Genomic DNA, 21,064 nt, shown 5'->3' with positions numbered 1-21,064 from the left:
CCACAGCAGGGATTGGAGTCAGATGTCCAAAGCTCATATTACCACTACAGTACATGGGAAGAAATGCACCTAATTTGCAACTATGACATGATTGAAGACAGGCAAATGTTCATAATGATCCACCAAATCAAATACCAGAGCATGCTGAAGGAGACAGGGACTGTCCAAGCATATCAATTAGATTAACAGACTGATAGTCACATGGTCTTTGAGAAGCCAGTTCTCTGGCAGGGAAACAGATGCCTACCTTTATCACAATCTAGCCTTTACATGTATGGAGCTTAGTAGGCCCATGCCTGATTTGGGCTTTGAGTGACCCCATTCCTGCAGTGTTCCCCGAGAGGTGTCTTGGGTGCTGGCAGTGCCCTACTATCCCTCATCTGGCTTGGCAATCTAAGGCTCATGCCATCCCTGGGAAGCACAGTGGAGCTGGCTCTGGAAGCGTGGGTGCTTGTGAGTCAACCCTGAAAGCAAAACTACAGGAGAGTTGACTCCGACTTCTGCCTATGATAAGAGCATTGGGTGGCCTGGCCAGAGCAGCCCTGATGGTACAGATAAGGAGAGCTGAAGCTGAAGCTGGCATACTGACCAGCTCAGCTCTCACCCAGGACCAGATTCAGGATTCTTTGTTGGTCCATCCCAAAATCCATATCATCTGTGAATGATTGGGATGTGTGAAAGGGCCAGTCCTACTGATCCAAAGCAGCAGGATCTCCATGACTGGGCAACTACAGAATAATAGGAGGCCCAGTGATGATCCAAAATTTATGACAAAAGCTAGAGACTTTGAATCAGACCAATGACTCACGGTGATTAACATCTGCAAGTGAAGATGTGTGGACACACTGTGACATACTACAGCTTCCACAAGGAGATGTTTTTCTATGCTTTTGTTTTGTTTTGGTGTGTGCGTGCATGAGTGCATGCGTGCGTGCGTGCGTGCGTGCCTGCATGCGTGTGTGTTATTTTGTGGAGAGAGGTTACAAGGGTGAAGGGCAGACATGAGGCAACTGTGAGATGGGCAGGACTGGGGTACAGGATGTGAAACCAACAAAGGTCAATAGGAAGTAAAGTAAATAAATATATAATGGGATGATTTTTTTTTTTGTTGTTATTCCAGGGGATTGTGCCTGGTTGACAGTCAGCGTGAATTAGGACAACCTGTATAGCCGTCATAGAAAGACAAAAAGAAACAGAGGAACAACGGCCAAAACATATGGACATACTATCTCATCCCAGTCAGAATGGCAGTTCTTAATAAAACTAGTATCTGCTGTCTTGTTAGCTAGTGAAAAGGTGGACAAAAGTGAAGACTTGTACATTGCCTGTGGAAATCTAAACTTGTTCCATCTGACATGGAAAAGGTTTCTCCGGAGCTTAAAAGATATCATCTGTAATCACTCCTACATATTTATTTTACAAGTCAACAAGTTGCAGACATTTTCACAACAGTGTTTTTTTTTTTTCAACAATGTTTACCTAACTAAGTTGTAAAACCAAACTCAGTTTTTGTCATCTAAAAAGTAGATTAAGTGGTTTACAAACATGATGAAGTTTTTTGCATTAATAAAGAATAAAAATATATCGTGTGTGAAAAAATGATGCGAAGATTATTATTTCAAGTGATTTAAAGCACCTTCAGAAAGATAAATGTCATATTGTTTATGGGGATCTACATTTTTTGAATCCATAATCTTCTGTAGACATACATGGAAAGAAAACAGAATAAAGATGTATATCATAAGAAGAGGATAATTGAAGGAATTAACTGGTAAGGGATAGAAGCCTAAAAGAGCTTACGAATAAACTCTTAATGTACACTTACATGAATACATCCTTATGAAACTCAGTACTATGAGAAATAATATATACAATTAAAAGAAAAATCCCAAGTAAATTCCTAAAGAGAGGGAATTAAAGAGTAAGTGGAGATATGTTATAGAGGAATAAAAACAAAGATCAGAACATGAAAGTTTATGTAGTTTGAAAAAAGTATATAAGTTTGAACTTGGAGGACATACATAATAATTTTCTCACCATGACAGGACACTGTACTATCTCTGTTAATTCGTCCTTGACTTCTTTTAAAATGATGCCTACACATTCGTCACATAAACTAATGTAATAATCAATTCCAAGTTATTGCATCCAGTCTCATTAGCTGAAGAGATTCAAACATTGGATTGTGTTTTACTTAGTTCACATCTTTACAGATTCTGCTCCAAAAGCATTTAATTTCTCAAAAGCTATTCAATGTCTTTGTCACTGGCTTTGACTCACTGTGATAGAAATCTGAGAAAAAAAAAAAAAGATTCTGATTTTCAAGTACGCCCCTGAATTCCAAAACTGATATATATGTGTGTGGTATCACAAGAGATATCATTATTTTAGAATATAGAACTGATAATTATGACTTGAGGTTGTATGGATCAAATAAAATCCATCTTCATTTATTGAGATTTCTGCCCAATTCCCTCATCGAATAGTTCGCATAAGGCAAATATATTTAATTTTATTTGTTTAAAGTGTATGTTTATGTGTCTGTGTCTCTGTGTATTTTAGCTTTAGAGCCCAGGATTGTTAGAAAGTATACTACTTTCAAATTTGATGAAGTTTTCATGTAACTATTATTGAAGCCAAATCACTGTATAGGGTCCCAATTTCTCCTTCAGCCAAGTCATGAGACAAGGGACTTATTAAGAATCCACTCTACATGAGCTTCTATATTTTGTAACTCTTTTTTTTCCTTTTTTTAACTTTTATTTTTTTAATATCAGTTACAGTTTATTAACTTTGTATTCCTGCTGTATCCTACTCCCTCTTTCCCTCCCAACCCCACCCTCCCACCCTCATCTCCTCCCTGCCCCTTTCCAAGTCCACTGATAAGGGAGAACCTCCTCCCCTTCCATCTGAAATTGATTTATCAGGTGTCTTCAGGACTGGCTGCAAAGTCCTCCTTTGTGGCCTAGCAAAGCTGTTTCTCCCCAGGTTGGCGGGGGGTGGGGGGGGAAGAGGAGGTCAAAGAGCCTGCCATCGAGTTTATGTCAGAAACAGTCCCTGTTCCTCTTATTAGGGTACCCACTTGGATACTGAGCTACCATGTGCTACATCTGAGCAAGGGCTCTAGGTTGCATCCATACATGTTCCTTGTTTGGAGAAACAGTCTCATAAAAGATCCCTGTGCCCAGATATATTTGGTCCTTGTGGAGGAACTATCCTCTCCAGGTTGTATTTACTCCCCCCCCCCTTTTTTTTTTGTTCTCTGCATTCTGACTGAGTTTTAGTTATGAGTCTTAATATCTGTTTTGATACACTGCTAGGTAGAATCTTTCAGAGGCCCTCTGTGGTAGGCTCCTGTCCTGTTACTTGTTTGTTCCTACATCCAAAAACCAAGACCTGTGGTGACTGAACAGATTAAAGAGCAAATGAAGGTTGCAGGCAGCACTTAGACTCAGAAAAAAAAAATGCAGCATTTAAATGGGGGTAAGAGGAATGGATACTTCAGAGTCAGCAACTCAGAAAATAATATTTGCTGTAATCTTTTAAAAACTAACACAGAGTAATTAACCCTATTCTACTGAGCTGTATTCCAGCTTGAAGACTTGAAGACACTGGAAACTTTTGGAAGACTTCACCTTTCTCTATGCTTTAACTTTTTAATTTTTTTTATTTATATTTTTATTATTTATATTAACTATAGTTTACTAACTTTGTATCCCAGCTGTAGCCCCTTCCCTTGTCCCCTTCCAACCCTCCCTGCTTCATCTCCTCCCATGCCCCTCCCAAAGTCCACTAATAGGGAATGTCCACCCCCCTTTCCTTCTGAGCCTACCCTATCAGGTCTCATCAGGACTGGCTGCATTGTCTTCCTCTGTGACCTGGTAAAGCTGTTCCCCTATCAGGGGGAGGTGATCAAAGAACCAGCCACTGAGTTTATGTCAGAGACAGTCCCTGTTCCCATTACTAGGGAACCCGTTTGGAGATTGAACTAACATGGGCTACATCTGTGCAGGGGTTCTAGGTTATCTCCATGAATGGTCCATGGTTGGACTATCCGTCTCAAAGAAACCCCCTGTGCCCAGATTTTTTGTTTCTGTTGCTCTCCTTGTGGAGTCCTGTCCTCTCCAGGTCTTTCTATCTCCCCCTCATTCATAAGATTCGCTGCACTCTGCCCATAGTTAGTCTATGCACCTTAGTATCTGCTTTGATACCCTGCTGGGTAGAATCTTTCAGAGGCCCTCTGTGGTAGGCTCCTGTCCTGTTCCCTGTTTTCTTTCTATTCTGAAGTCCATCCTATTTGACTTTCTAAGTAGGATTGATCACCTTTCTGAGGTTCCCCTTTCTTGCTTAGCTTCTTTAGGTGAACACATTTTATACTATATATATATATATATATATATATATATATATATATATATATATATACTATATTATATGTCTAATATCCACTTATAAGTGAGTATATACCATGTGCGTCTAAGATAAAAAACTCAAGTGAAAACACATGCTGGAGAGGATGTGGAGAAAGGAAAATCCTCCTCCATTGCTGGTGGGAATGTTAACTGGTACAGTTACTTTGGAAATCAATCTTGCAATTTCTCAGAAAATTAGGAATAGCGATACCTAAAGATCCAACTGTACCACTCCTATGCATATATCCAAAATATGCTTAAGTATACAACAAGGATATTTGCTCAACATGTTAGTAGCAGCTTTATTCATAATAGTCAGAAGCTGGAAACAACCTAGATGTCCCTCAACTGAGGACTGACTGGATACAGAAATTATAGTACATTTACACAATGGAATATTAATCAGCAATTAAAAACAGGAAAATAATGAAATTTGCAGGCAAATGGTGGGAACTAGAAAACATAATCCTGCATGAAGTAGCCTAAAAGCAGAAAGACGCATATGGTATATACTTTAGAATCTTCAAATGAACAATATTAAGAAAAACATCTGTAAATGGCTATCAGGAAGTACCGGCAGCTGATAATTTGGCTATACCCTGTCAGTCAAATACACTTTAGAATGGACAAATGACATTATCAATATCCAGTTGGTTCTATGAGAGGATCATAAAAAGGGAAGATGTAAGCACAAGGAATGTAAGCAGTGTTGAATTTTCTTAAAGCACATGTAAGCAGAATCATGGAGAGAAGATTGTCAAGTATAAAATTTTTCATTGGGAAAGATAAAGCTAAAGAGTAGCTAATGAAAACTCCATCCAACAAGTTTTAGACTTATAAATGGCATGCATGTTTTTGTGCATGCACATATGAAAGCCAGAGACAGGGAGGAGGAAAAGGAACAAGAAGGAGAGACCAGACTACTCACTGTAGCCAACTAATTTTTGTATTTGTGTTAATAAGGATTGAGAGAAATATAAAACCTTCCTGACTCTTATCAAAAAAGATTTTCTCTTTCTGACTTTTGGGACTTAAAACGTTATTAGGCTATCAGAAACAAAATGTAAATGGAATGAGAGGACAGGTCAGAGAGTAAGAGAGCTTGCTCTATGTGGCAGCCCTTTTGGAGTTAATGGAAAATTTGGAGTTAATGGCATCTGAACAGTGGAATTCGGCTTCTTGGCTATTTTCCAAAGTCCAGTCTCTCATAAACTGACCTTGGTGGTCCTACAGCAGACTGTCTGACCCTGAGAAACTCTGTGCAACCAGAGTAACCAGACAGAAGGCTCTGTGTAACCTTGAGTGAGCCCTCATATGTTTTGACCAAGTAAAGCTCCTATGTGAGAAACTGCTTGTACTTTTCTGCCTACTTAAGTGTTAACCTGACGTCCATTAAATCGACACTTTGATCAGCATGTACTTGGTGTCCTTCTCTGTGCTGCCCTGTCTCTTTCTCTCCAGCCCTCTCTCAGGTGGTATTCAGGTCTCACTGCTGGTCGGTGACAGATGGAGCCGAAACCCCGGGAACCTGAGATAGAGGACCAGCTGAGGTAAGTTATAGGGAACACAGGAGTGCACACAAAGCAACTGACCAAGGTAAAGTGGGGTGGCCATCAGGGACAGGGAACTAGTAAGATGTGATTTATCAGATCCCTTAAATAGGTTTTTAAGACACAGAGAATTAGAATAAAACTCCCAAATCCCTTTACTTCGTAAAACTAAAGAGTTACTTGGAAAAATTAAAGCAGCCAAACAGGCAGAAAAAAGTACTTCTAAGGTTATTTCAAATGTTCATAAAGGAGCTCAAACAGATTTGTATAATTTAGGAGCTAAATAGTGAAGATGAAATGGAGTCAAAGAAAAAAGCTGCCAAGTCTCATAATTCAGACTGGCCTCCTGTGCCTTCCCCTCACCCCATGGTTGCAGGTGGCACAGGATCACTGCAGGAAGATATAACTGTTCTCTGAGAGAAAAATCCAGTTAAAAAGAGAACAGGTTCAATTATTAAATATTTATAATAATAATAATAATTTTAATATAACACAAAAGAAGTATTCACTCAGATTAGACTTCCTTTTGTTCAACAGTTAGCTTTTGAGAATGTTCATTCAGCCTGTAAAACAGCTATCAGACCCTATCGAGCTAAAGCTAACTTAACTGATTATATTAAACTTTATGCTGATATTGGGCCTCTCTCAACTGTCATGTTAAAATTACAGCTGAATCCAGTAAAGAGAGTTTCATTTTATGGTCATCTTAAATGGTTAATATATATCTAGGTTATAAATCAAAAGTAATTAAATATATTTTAAAGTTATATTAAAACTGTTGTTTAGAATATATATATATATGTATATATATGCATATATGTTTATAAGGTCTGTAAACATATATGTTTAAAAGGCAACCATATGATATAATTCTGTAATCTTTGCTATACGATATGGGTTAAAAATTATTATAAAACCTCTTAGTTAACATAAATTTTGTTTCCTTTTAGACTGAAATGACAAGTCTCATTTTAAATTGGTATTGGTTTTAAAAATTGGATTGTTTGCACTGGTAAATTTTGAAGTTTGGTTTTGACTTTTAAAATTATAAATGTGCTTTATGATTTCACTCCTAAAGAGCATGCTTTGTTTTAATATTGCAAAAACAGGTTTTAAAAAACATTTAAATGTTTAAAAAGCAGGACCGTGGTTGTTTCTTGTCTTTGTCTCTGTTTTTCTGGGTTTTTTGTTTGTTTGTTTTTGTTTTTGTCTGCCGGCTTTGTGTTTTGGTTTCTATTTATATCATTCATTATATGGATGATATTTTATTACACTTTCCTATAGCTCAAGATGTTATAGCTTGCTATACAGATCTGTCTAAGGCTTTGTCCCAAGCAGGATTAAAAATAGCTCCAAAAAAAGTACAAACTAAAAATCCATGTAGTTATTTAGTTTTTAATTTATTTTCTCTGGCTATTGAACATCAAAAAGTACAAATTAGAAAAAAAAATTAAAGACTCTTAATGATTATCAAAAATTATTGGGGAATATAAATTGGCTTAGGCCATATCTAAAATTAATTAAATATCTTATGCCATAACTAAAATTAACTTATGCCATCGTTTAATGTTCTTAAAGGGGATTTAGCTCCTACCTCCTCCTAAAAATTGACTCCAGAGGCTTAAGATACATTATTATTAATAATAAAGGCTTTAAAAAAATCAATTTGTAACACATTGGGATCCAGATAGTCCTCTCCTATTACTCATATTTCAAACACAGTCAACTCCTACTGGATTGTTATGGCAATCTAATCCTCTGTTGTGAATCCGCTTGTCAGCTAGTGCCAATAAAGTTATTTTGTCTTATTATGAGGCTATTGCCCTAGTTATTGTGTTGGGACACACCCAGGCAAGGGCTTATTTTGGAATTGAGCCTTTTAAGATTATTATACCACATAGTAAAGTTTAAAATAATTGGCTTTACACCAATTGAGATAAATGGTTACTTTCTTTGGCTACAACTAGATAATCATTACCCTTCCAATAAGATTATTCAATCTTTTACTTTATATAGTGTTGTTTTCCTATCATAGTTAAAAATAAACCTTTAAAAAATGTTTGTTCTATATATATATATATTTTTTTTTTTTGATGGTAATGCTAAAAAAAAGGGCTGGCTATACTGTTAATAGACAAAAAGTTATTTTTCAAGTTCCAGGGTTATCTGCTCAATTTACAAAATTGATGGCTATCCATGCAGTTTTACAACATTTTTCTAAGCCTTTTAATTTATTTACTGATAGTGCTTATGTTGCTCAAGCTATTCCTAAGTAAAACAACAGGCCAGATTCTTTCTACCACTTGGGCTAGTCAAATGTTTGCTCAGATTCAAAGACTCATTCAGGCTCGTCATAATCCTTTTGCTATTATTCATGTTAGACCCCTTTCTGGCCATCCTGGATCTCTTTCTTTATGTAACCAGACTATTGACAAAGCCTTAATAACCTTTGCTCAAAAAACATCTATACAAAAAGCTCAATTGGCTCATAAATTACACCATCTTAATAGTCACTCCTTACGTTTAACTTATGGCCTTACCAAAAAACAAGCCAAAAAAAAATTGTTAAAAAATGTAACAATTGTGATGTTTTTCCATCCAGTACCTCATCTTGGGATTAACCTCTGGAGGACTGACCCCAGGTCAGCTATAGCAAATGGATGTGACTCATTTTATAAAATTAAAAAAAAAATAAAATTTATTCATGTAACTATTGATACATATACAAGATTTATTTTTACTATCTTGCATTCTAGAGAAGCTGCAGGCCACATTATAGATCATTGTTTGGCTGCATTCGCTATTCTTGGCATGCCACACCAAATTAAGAATGACAATAAAACAGCTTATACCAACAATCCCTTTAACTTTTTTTGTAAAAAATTAAATATTAAGCATGTAACAAGTATTCCTTATAATCCTATAGGCCAAGGCATGGTTAAACATGTCCATGCCACCATTAAGATGTATTTACAAAAGACAAAAAGGGGGGAATTATGTCCTCCTCATTCATCCAGAGCTCAATTTAAATTTTTAACTTTGGACAAACATGGCAAATCTGCAGCTAAACACTTTTGGCACCCTAAAACCTCCATGGTTAAATGGAGGGACCCCTTGAATAATACATGGCATGGACCTGACCCATTTTAATTTGGGGACGAGGATACATTTGTGTTGTTTTGCAGATTAAAGATGCTGCTTGATGTCTGCCAGAGAGACTGCTGCAACAAGGGAATTTCTTCAAGGAACAAGATCATTCCCAAGTGACAATATTGCTGATCCTGTTGCATCTGATTCATCCAGTGAAGGCTAAAGTACATCTTTAGGCCTTAGTACCAAACCCCCTCTTGTTCTCCCTGTACATGTTAGCACACCTTTGTTTGGCTGGTCTGGTACTATTCATCTTTGTTATTGCCAGATGTGTCAACTTAGCTCAACAGTGCCAAGCTAGATTTAATGCCATTGAAACAGCAGCATGATGTGACTCCCTCACCCCAGGTAGGGGCTTGGCTTGCCCAGCTCAAAGGTCAGCTTTCACCTCTCCTTTTCTGTGTGATGGGCAGTTTAGTCAATGATGGGTTCTGGGTGATCGAATATTTACCAACCTAAGACACGGAAATCCCTCTATAAGCAGGATTCTCCCACAATGGGTCAGATATTTATCAGGAATCACTCCCACCTAAGACAGGCACGGTCCCTTTGTTTTAATTTGAAAGGGAGGAATTGTGGCAGCCCTTTTGGAGTTAATGGAAAATTTGGAGTTAATGGCATCTGAACAGTGAAATTCGGCTTCTTGGCTATTTTCCAAAGTCCAGTCTCTCATAAACTGACCTTGGTGGTCTTATAGCAGACTGCTCTGACCCTGAGAAACTCTGTGCAACCATAGTAACCAGACAGCAGGCTCTGTGTAACCTTGAGTGAGCCCTCATATGTTTTGACCAAGTAAAGCTCCTATGTGAGAAACTGCTTGTACTTTTCTGCCTACTTAAGTGTTAACCTGACGTCCATTAAATCGACACTTTGATCAGCATGTACTTGGTGTCCTTCTCTGTGCTGCCCTGTCTCTTTCTCCCCAGCCCTCTCTCAGGTGGTATTCAGGTGTCAAGGCTGGTTGGTGACAGCTCTACAAGCCATAGGGCCTGATACTGAATCCCAGCATCAATTTAAAAGGCTGAGTGCTATGGAACCCACTTGGACACTGAACTAACAAGGGCTACATCTGTGCCTTACCAGGCCACAGAGGAAAACAATGTAGCCACTCCTGATGAGACCTAATAGACTAGGATCAGAAGGAAGAAAAAGAAGACCTCCTCTATCAGTGGACTTGGGGAGGGGAATGCCTGGAGAAGAGGGAAGAAGGGAGCTGAGGAGGGAGGGAGCCACAAGGGGATACAACATGAATAAAGTGTAATTAATAAAAAATTTTAAAAAGGTGCATGCTGCCATAGATCTGGAATCCTAGCATTGTGTGGGGGTGGGGAGAGGAACATGTTAGTTTCCAGTCTAACTTCAGGTTCATATAAGAGGTCCTATCTCAAGGAAATAAACTGAATAGTGGTAGAGCAAGGAAAGATATGTATTTCTTGGCTTTTTCTCCATTTGCCACATACAGATGCTTACACAACACATTCATGCAAACACATATTTGTATATAGTCACATGCATGTGCACATACTCAAACTTAAGCACACACACAAACACACACACACATCATCTCTAATAAAAATGAAACAGAAATATGAAATATAGACTTAGGATTTTTTAACATTATCAGGAAGTCATTATTTATTCATTTTTCTTTTTTTAAAAAACTAAACTTAGCTGGATATAATATAAAAAAGATTAAAATAAAACTACATTGAAGTTGGACAAGGAAAAGCAACAGAAGGAAAAGAGCCACAGAGAAAGCATACTAATCGGAGACACATTTATACACACATTCAGAAGTCTCACAAAAGTACTGAATTAAAAGCTATAATATTTTCAGTTTTTTTTTTTATACCTCAGTAAGTTGAATATTTTCCCCAAACTTCATGTCTTGCCAAAAGCTGAAAGTGTAACTTTTGGATATATGGTATTCATACATGCAATTGTTTATTAATATTGAGTTGGTATCAGACTAGTTGAAGCATTTCCCCTCTCCAGTGCAATGACTTACAGGAAGACCATAGTGCACAGAGACACAGAAACAAGTAGAAGCTTGGGGTAAAGTTTGGAGCAATTCACCAATTCCAACCCCACTGAAACCCTGACAGGAAACACTGACCACCACAAAGAAAACATACTAGCACTTCTCTCTCAGAGGCTGGAAATAAAGTCTCTGTGAGAGCAACTTCTGTGTGAACTTCCCATCTCCTGTCCTAGGTGTGAAGGGACTTCTGTTCTTTTTAGTGATGTTTTTATGATTCTTTTAGGAACCCAGTATAAAATTTAACCAAAGAGCAAGCATTCTCTTCTGAAGTATTTGAAGCACTTAGGGCAGTGTTTTAAGTACCAATGTGCACAAAAATCACCTGAAGATCATGGCACACTGTCAGTTTTGATCTACTGGGTTGTGGGTGGATTCTGAGTCATCTCCTGTCTAACGGTCCTTCAGGTTGTATCTTTTGTCTACCTCTGCTCTGACATTTCCAAAAGTAAAATTTTAATAGCCATAGAAAGAATTCTATGAGGAAATTTGCCACGTTTTCAGTATATGTGAAAATTCATTGTTCTACTTAGTTTTCCTATTATTGTAATAAAATATTCCAACAAAAGAAACAAGAAAAAGGAGTTCATTTTGGCTCACAGCTCAAGGTTAAGTTTATTAGGGTGGGGAAATCACACAGATGGAGCTTAAGGCAGCTAATTACTTTGTATCCCCAGTCAGTCTTTTCTCCTTTTTCATAAACCAAGATGCAAGCACAGATAATAGTTTCATTAATAGGTGCAGGCCTTACCACCACCCTTAACTGACTGAGAATAACCACCATAAGCATGACCAGAAGCCCATATATCTGGTGATTACAGAACTAATCACATTGACAATTAACACTATCAACTACATTTTGTACATACTACGGACATGAATAACTTTGGAATAATTAAATAAATATCTGATATAGATGATCAGAGAGAGCAAATGTTAACAGAATGTAAAAAAGAACAAGTTATCCTTGTGAGTTGGATTTATCAGAGACCATTTTCATAAAATCAATACAGTAGAGTACATCAAGATAAACAAAGAGCTATAATTCTATTATATAAAACAAATCCATCATACATAGGAATAGAAATGAGTCATGTGTTGTGGCAACATAGTTACTGTTTACTATTTCCCCATATTAGCCATTTCTACAAAACAAAAATAATGATGAAAATTTGGCTACGTTTTCAAATATTTGTAAGATACAAACTCTTACCCAATTCGCAGTGCAAACAACTAAAAGAAGAATGTATGTTCTGACTATTAGATTGGGAATTACATGGATTCTTGTGTTTAATTTTTTATTTCAAATATTATTTGTGTTGTTATTAGTCCTGGAACCACTATTTTAATAGGCAGAGCACTTGGATTTTATAAAGACATAAAGAATACTGATGGCAATTTTAACTCACAGATTTCTGAGGTATTAGTCAAGTGATATAAACCCTGCCTTCCAAGGCTAATGATGCTTCTCACACATGCCAATGGATATATTTTCTCCAAAAGCCTCATAATTATAAACACATTTAATCAGTAAATATTTCACAGCCCCTTTATTTCTGCTGCTTTTAGGAACAACACTGGGACAACATAAGGAACATTGCTGGAAAATACGAGATAAATAACTTTAATCCAAATGTCTATGAAACTTTAAAAGATTGAAGATGAAGCAGAAAACTATATTTTTATTATGATTGTTACTAGCAACAGAGCCCACAAATCTACAGAAAGAAAAGCAGTAACAAGCTTGATGTTAAATTTGATATGAGTTGTCAAATATGAGAAGATATTATTTAACTGGTATAGAAACCCAGAAGAATAGAGAATAGAAACACCTATGAGGAATAAAGCTCATTCAGAGCAATAGCTAAGTGAGGAAGAGTGCTTATTACACAAGCATGAAGATTTATTTGAGTCACGGACAAATGTGCATCCGTATCTGTGGGGAAAGTGAGAAATTATGATCACAGGGACTGGCTCCATGATCAGTGAGAGACATTGTCTCAAAGACATAAGGAAGAGATGATGGTCTTCATATCTGCATGAGTATTCATGTGTGATACACACACTGACAAACACACATATACACATGCACAAACACACATGTGCATACATACATTCATCATATTATTGCATCACACTATGCTGTATGCATTTGACGAGGCTCTGCACAACATCTTCCACTTTCAAACAAATATTTCTCCTGGACTAGAGACTACATAACTGTTGATAAATATATAGACTGCATTTTCAAAAAGGAGGAAGCCCTTTCCGTAGTCCACTCATCTCTGACTCTAGACTATCAGGTCTCATCAGGACTAGCTGCACCCTCTTCCTCTGTGGCCTGGCAAGGCTTACCCCTATCACACACAGGGCACGGTGATCAAAGCACGGGGCCACTGAGTCCATGTTAGAAACAGCCACTCCTCTTCTTGCTAGGAAACCCACATGGAGATGGAGCTGCCCATGGTCCACATCTGAGCAGGAGCTCTAGGTGCTCTCCATGCATGGTCCTTGATTGGCCCATTGGCTCTGCAGGCCCTCGTGGTCCCAGATTTTTTGGCACTGTTGGTCTCCTTGTGGAGCTTCTCTCTCCTCAAGATCTTTCTAACACCTCCTTTCTCCATAAGATTCTCTGGTGCTCTGCTCAAACTTTGGCCCAGAGTCTCAGAAGAAAAGAAACTTCAGAAATATGACAATATTGGTATTGTTTTCCAAAAAAGAATTATGAACAATATGTAAGTAATAAATAAAGATTTCAAATATGCTAGGAAAAAAGCACATCAAAGCATATAATAAGAATAGCTCAAGATGATTAACTTTGACACTGACATCATGACAAAGTCACATGAGCAGATGTGTAATTCTGTGTACATATATATCTTATGTCATCATGCTAATGCTTGTGAAAGAGCTTGCCTGCCTGAGAAAGAAAATAAGTTAAATTTTCTTGGCTTTAAAGCAATGTTTTATGTTTAAATTTTCTTTAATATATTTATATGTACAAACATAAAAGTTTTGCAAAATCAAAAGTTTTATCATTTTTTCTTAAATTCCAATTTATGAAAAATATAACAAAAGTACATTGTTTCTCTCCCTATTTCTCTGTGACTATATCCTTCTGTCTCTCTGTGTATGTATTTGTGTGTCTGTGTGCATGCATGAATACAGGCCACAAGTCAATATTAGGTGTCTTTCTCAACGACTCTCTTATTTGTCCTTAAAGAATAGTTCTTTCTACATGTCGACATCCAGTTAGACCAGCACCATTTGTTGAAGATGCTATCTTCTTTTCTAACATATAGTTTAGGCACTTTAATGATGGATCTGTCTCCCCATCACCCTGGTTATTTTTTCCTGCTTTGCTTTTCAATTTTTTTTCCTTAATTGAATTAAGCTCTCTTGGCCAGGATTGCTTGCTTGATTTTTCTTTTTCTGATTTTTCTCTTGGCAATATATTGTTACTGAAACAGATTTTGGGGTGGAGAAAATGATCTATTACTTTATCGAAGTAAGACTTATTAATGTAAATGCAGTAATTGTTATGACTTTGAAAAGAATAGAAAATCAATGGAGATGAGAAATTGGGTGCTGGCCTTGAGATTGTTATAGTGTGATTCTATGTCACTCCAATTAAGAAAAACACACTGAGGGTCAGAATAACAACCAATCAGCATGTCATTACTTTTTCATCTGCATTGAAGCTTTCAGCACTTTGCATTTTATTCTCTTAAAGGGAAATTATTTCTACTTGTTACAGGAAGTCTTTTGTTGTCGTTGTTAAAAAGAAAAAGAAAAAGAAAGGAATTGATTTTTCTTTTACTCCCAAAGTGCTGGAAGAATAAAACTGCAATTGTAATAAGCACAACCCTGAATTCTTCAGAAAGATCATAACTTCACAAGATACTATTAATCAAGGGGTCATGTGTGTTTCAATGCTTCCATGTGAGTTTTAGTACCTTGGACTACAGTTAATCCCTTATCAGTCACAAATTCTTTAAGGAGAAATTTAGAGTTGCATGTTTCATTGGTTTGTGCACCTTCGAATACTGAACCAGGAACCTTGGACCTGCTAGATAAACCCTATACCATTCAGCTACACCACTGCACCATTACTGGTTCTGTCTTCTGAACTCATGATTATTGCTCAACTATGTTAGGAGTTGTTATCACTAGTGAGTGTTCTCTCAGCCATGAGGATGAAATCAGCCCTGTTACACTGATAATGTAAACCTCAACTTTGCTCATTCTCAACTCCGCAATTGTTTAGTGAAAAAAAAAAAACAAAAAACAAAAAAAAAAAAAACAAAAAAAACTCAGATGCATATCTATCACCCATATTGAATTGCTTTTAAACTGATAAGAATGTGTTTGTAAATATCTAGTTCTAATAAATTAGTAAATTCCCAGAGATAACATAATTACATTTACAAAGTGAGTGAGTAAACCACATATTTATTAAAATGTAAAGAACAGCTACTATAATTCAGGTTAAGTAAATATGCCACATTTAGTAATGTTGTATTCCAAGACTTACAATTTATCTGAACAGTTCATCGAATCAGAAACTGATTAGTTTTTTTTCTCAACTTTTAGCCTTGAAAATGGTGCCTGGAGACTGTGATTTAATGTAATTGTTTGGAAAGTACTTTTACTCTTTCAGGAAGGATTACTCAAGGGACTTTATGTTCAGGCAAGTCAAATGTAAGCCCATTCCCCTATGTCCCATTACCATATACATTTCTTAACTTGGAAAGTTGTTTAAGGGAAAACTGAAAGAGGAATATTATAGTTTGAATCGTTTATTATTTTATGTCCTTGTTGTACCTCCATCCTGTCTCCCCCCTCCCCGTTCTATCCTACCTCCTCTCCCTTCTCCCTTCATCTTTTTCTCACAAAAGGAGAGCTCTCTTTCCAATCCACTCCAAGTCAACAAATTACATCAGAACTGAGTGTGTCTTCTTTTCCTGTGTCCTTGCAAGGCAGCCCATCCAGAGGAAAGTGATCAAAAAGTTGGCAAGTAAGTCTTTGTCCCATGCAGTTCCCACTTCTCTTACTATAGGATCCACATAAGGCTTAAGCTGTTCATCTGCTACATTTTTATAGGGGACATAAGTCCAGTTCATCCATGGTTTTTGGGTGATGTTTCTGTCTCAGCAAGCCCTTCTGGGCCCTGGTGAGTTGGCAATTTTCTTGTGGAACTTCTGTCACCTCCAGGCCCTATTCTGATTCCTGCTACTTTTTTCACAATACTTCCTATGCATCTCCCAATGTTTGAGTGTGAGTTTGACATCTGCTTTGAGATGTTGCTGCGTAGCACCTCTCAGAAGACGAGTCTGTCTGGCTCCTGTCTGCAAGTTTATCAGAGTATCATTCATAGTCAGGACTTGGCACTTCCTGATAAGGTGGGTCTTTGATAGGGCCAGGCATTTGTTGGGCATTCCCCTAACCTCTGCTTTATCTGCCCTATCTTTACCCCTGCAATCTTGTAGGAAGGGTAAAATTTGAATATTAAAAGGCCTCCAAAATTTTATGTGTTTAACCCTAGGTCACAAGCTGGTGGCATTATGCTGCTAGGTGAAATGCATACTTGAACATGTGTCCTGAAAAGTGTACGCCTATCATTTGCCTGCAAATTTCATGATTTCTTTCCTTTAAACTGCTGAGTAGTATTCCATTGTGTAAATGTACCATAATTTCTAAAGTCATTCCTCAACTGAGGAACATTTGGGCTATTTCCAGATTCTGTCTAATATGTATAAAGCTGCTACAAACATGGTTGAGCAAATGTTCTCTTTCTATACTTGAGTGTCATTTGGATATATGCCTAAGAATGGTATAGCTGGACCTTGAGGTATCACTATTACTAATTATCTGAGAAAGAACCAGATTGATTTTCAAAGTGGTTGTACAAGTTTACATTCCAAACAGCAATGCAGGGGAGTTCCCCTTTCTCTACATCCTCTCCAGCATGTATTGTCACTTGAGTTTTTGATCTTTAGCTATTCTGATGGGTGAAAGGTGAAATCTTAGCATCATTTTGATTTGTATTTCCCTGATGATTTAGGATGTTGAGCATTTCTTTAAGTGGTTCTCTGCCATTTGATATTCCTCTATTGAGAATTCTCTGTTTAACTCTCTACCCCATTTTTAATTGGATTACTTGATTTGTTGCTGTTTTACTTGCAGGGAAATGGTGGGAACTAGAAAAGATCATCTTGAGTGAGGTATCCCAGAAGCAGAAAGATACACATGATATATACTCACTTATAAGTGGATATTAGAAATATAATATAGGAGATAGAAAGACAAGGAAAGGTCTGGAGCTCCACAAGGAGAGCAACAGAACCAAAAAATCTGGGCCTAGGAGTCTTCTCTCAGACTGAAATTCCAACCAAGGACCATTCATGGAGGTAACCCAGAACCCTTGTACAGAGGTAGCCCATGGAGAACTCAGTCTCCATATGGTCTCCCAAGAAAGGGGAACAGAGGCTGTCTCTGACATGAACTCAGTGGCTGGCTCTTTGATCACCTTCCTCTGAGGGGTAGCAGCCTTACCAGGCCACAGAGGAAGACTATGAAAGACAGTTCTGATGAGACCTGAGGTGTTAGGGTCAGATGGAAGGGGAGGAAATCCTCCCCTATCAATGGATTGGGGCAGGGGCATGGGAGGAGATGAAAGAGGGGAGGAGGGCTGTATTGGGAGGCGACGGGGGTGGGGCTATACCTGGGATAAAAAGTAAATAAATTGTAATAAAAATATGAAGAACTAATATATATATATATACATATACTCATCTCTTGCCTCTTTTATCCATATCTCCCTCCTGCTCCTTGATGACCACTAAGGGTACCCCTGTCTTCCATCATGATCTTACCATGGTGATATTTCTTATCTTTGGACCAAACTGTGTATCCAAGTGACCATGTTACTAAAACCTCTAAAACTGTAAATACAAATATGTTTTTCTTCCTTTGAAATTGTTTCTTGTCACAATGAGAGAAGAGGAAAAAGAAAACAAAACACCCAAACATAAAATGCTCAAGATTGGTAATCGTTTTGAGAACCTCATGTGGGGATCACTATTGCAAGGTGCCATATGCCATAAAAAAATAAGGGAATTGCTAATGAATAATACAAAATTTCAATTGTAGTCACCTACATTTTCCCACATTTATGTAATTTTTTGAAGTTCTTTCTTTTTTTTACTATCCCCTTGAGTCTTTTAGTTATGCCAATACACAAGCAACCATACTTTCTAAGCAAAAAGTCTCTTCTTCCTCCAGCAGCTATCAAGAGCCAATCACTCCTCAGTTAAAAATGGAGTATCATGAGTATGTTTTCTATAGCTACATCATGACTTTCAGAGGAGAATATGTGTTAATTGTACTGTGGTCTGTTTTGGTGAACTTATTGATAATCAAACCTACTGTAAATCTAGAAACAATCTCACTGGTAAAAGAAAATATTAGACAGCTTTATGCATTATAAGATTATCTGTTTATTGCAGTCATATAAAAATCAGAAAATTATTAAGTCCATCAATATAATCAGTGCCCTTGCCACCATCACTGAACAGTGTATGGGAGCAATATTGATTTTTTTTAAATAAATTTAGAGTGGGTCTGATTAACGATGCCAAATATATTTCACATATTATCAAGCTTTCTAAATGGGTTGACTCACAAACGCCAGAATGAAAGAATGAAGTGGTTACTCTCTGAGTGGTACCTGTCAGTGTCTAGTCAAATGGAATCCCCAGGGAGTAATAACCAGTCAAACACATTTAACTGCTATTGGCTATGGAAGTAAAAGCCTGGTAATTTTGGAATGACGCTCACCTTTGGTGATTTAAATTGAAGATGACATATCTAAATTTTAATTACAAGCTGAAAACTAAAGGATAGCAGAAAAAGCTGGAGCATCCCTTAGGCAATTAAAATTGCTTTTCCAATTTATTAAATTTAGCTAATAAATTAGATGAGGCATGTTGTTGTCTTGTCTGTTCCATTGCTCACAGTTCGTGTTACAGAGGCTTTGCCATTAGTGCCTGTAAGACCCCACAATGTCAGAAAAGCAACAGAGGCTCGAAACCAGGTTCTATGAATTCTCATCTACATGATGGCTGGAGATATGGATGATGCATGTTAGGAATTATTATTAATCCTGCTACCATCTGTATATGAAATCCATTGTGATTCAGTATTATAGCATTTCTTTAAAAATAATATGAATATGTCATGTAATTTTACCTGGTTGTTTTTTTCTTGCTAGTGTTAATATATAAATCGATTTTAGACAGTTTTCATATTAAAAGTGTAGAGAAACACAAATTTTGGCATATTTAAAAATCTATGCAGTTGATCTTCCATGAACTAAAACAAACAAACAAACAAAAATTTCCAGTAGTAAATTGTCAGGGAATGATTTATGTGTCAAGTCTGAAATAATGCAAAATGTAGTTCTCATTTTATCATCTTTTTTCTGAATAACATTTTACAATAAACTATACTTTTTCCATTTTAGACATGATATACTTTATTTCTCAATGTCAAGTTACAATTAATAATTAAGAATTTATCTTTGATATTTTTTGTTATTGTGATTTTAGCAGTTCGTACATTGTAATTGCATGATATGAATCAGTAGGATGAGATATAATTGTTTCAAAACTTTTAGATCCTGTATAAATTGAATTAGAAATTTGATCTAAATACTGGGTAAAAGCAGGAAATCTAAGAATATAATGTTGATTGCTTTTGTACTGCAATTATCAAAAAAGTACACAAAGTTTCTGACATTGACACTGAAAATAGGTGTTAAATATTTATAAAGGTGCTCTGATTTGCATAGAGACATTTCATCAAGGAGTTTAAACACATTTATTTTTCAACATACAATTCATCAAGAATTTTCTAGATATTTTTGCATTATGCTAGTTGCAACATAAAATAGAACTCTAGAAAAATATAATATTTTTACCTTACAAAGTTTGCAATTAAATTGTGAAAACATTATCTGTATACATGAAATAGTTATCACTTTAAGGGCATATCTGATTATGTATCCATGGTGATATACCATGGAGGAACTGACAGAATTGTGGAGTGAAAGCCAGATCATTTACATTAAAGAAGGCAGAAAATATCACTGGGGGTGGTGAGGAAGCAAGAGGTAGGTTTTTATTATTATTATTATTATTATTATTATTATTATTATTATTATCTTAGCATCAAGATAATATCACAGAAGAATAAAGAAGACTAATTTCAAAACTTACTGTCACTACTTACAAGGCAGTTCGCAATTTGCAATTCAATTGAGTCACATAAAAATTGAATATAATTTATTACTAAGCCATAATGTTTGGAGGTGAAGAGAAAAACATAATGTAGCCCAAGAATCATCCACTGTTACAGCAAATAGTTTACGTATATCCCAAAAGCTGTTATTTTCTCAGAAACAAGCTTCATGGAAAATAAACAAGTTTCTGTTATTGTCTCTTTTTCAAAAGATATTCTCACTGACATCAAATTTTTCTTGTTCACTTGTTTTCACATCTTAAGCAGCAGCCTTGAGTACTAAAAATTAAACATAAACGAAAGTGATTTAAATGCCAAGAGAGTTGACAATGTGGAGTTTCCTAAAGCTACTTCAGTGTGTAAGTGAAAAAGAAAAAAAGAAAAAAAAAAAAAAAAGAAAGACAGCACTGTTGTGAGAAAACAATGACCATTCTAGAGACAGTCACCTTAGTGTTGCACCTGCCTTAGAGCTAGAAGAGTCAGCTTGATGATCAGTACCAACAGGAGACTGAGCTTCAGGGATACATGCTACTGTGTTCTGAGGTAGAGGTTTTTGGTTTTTTGGTTTGGTTTGGTTTGGTTTGGTTTGGTTTGGTTTGGTTTGGTTTGGTTTG

The 21,064-nt window shown here is 36.6% G+C and overlaps 1 pseudogene; it reads left to right on the top strand.

Annotated features, from left to right (window-relative positions):
- The first annotated feature begins 16,417 nt into the window (after positions 1-16,417).
- LOC129668391 (glyceraldehyde-3-phosphate dehydrogenase-like) overlaps positions 16,418-21,064 on the top strand; it is a 13,268-nt pseudogene continuing 8,621 nt past the window's right edge.

Source organism: Psammomys obesus, unplaced genomic scaffold, assembly GCF_907164565.1.
Source record: "Psammomys obesus unplaced genomic scaffold, mPsaObe1.curated_primary_1811, whole genome shotgun sequence".
In the NCBI taxonomy this organism is placed as follows: Eukaryota; Metazoa; Chordata; class Mammalia; order Rodentia; family Muridae; genus Psammomys; species Psammomys obesus.
Note: the sequence above shows the minus strand (reverse complement) of the source record. Positions and strands in the feature narration are given on the sequence as shown.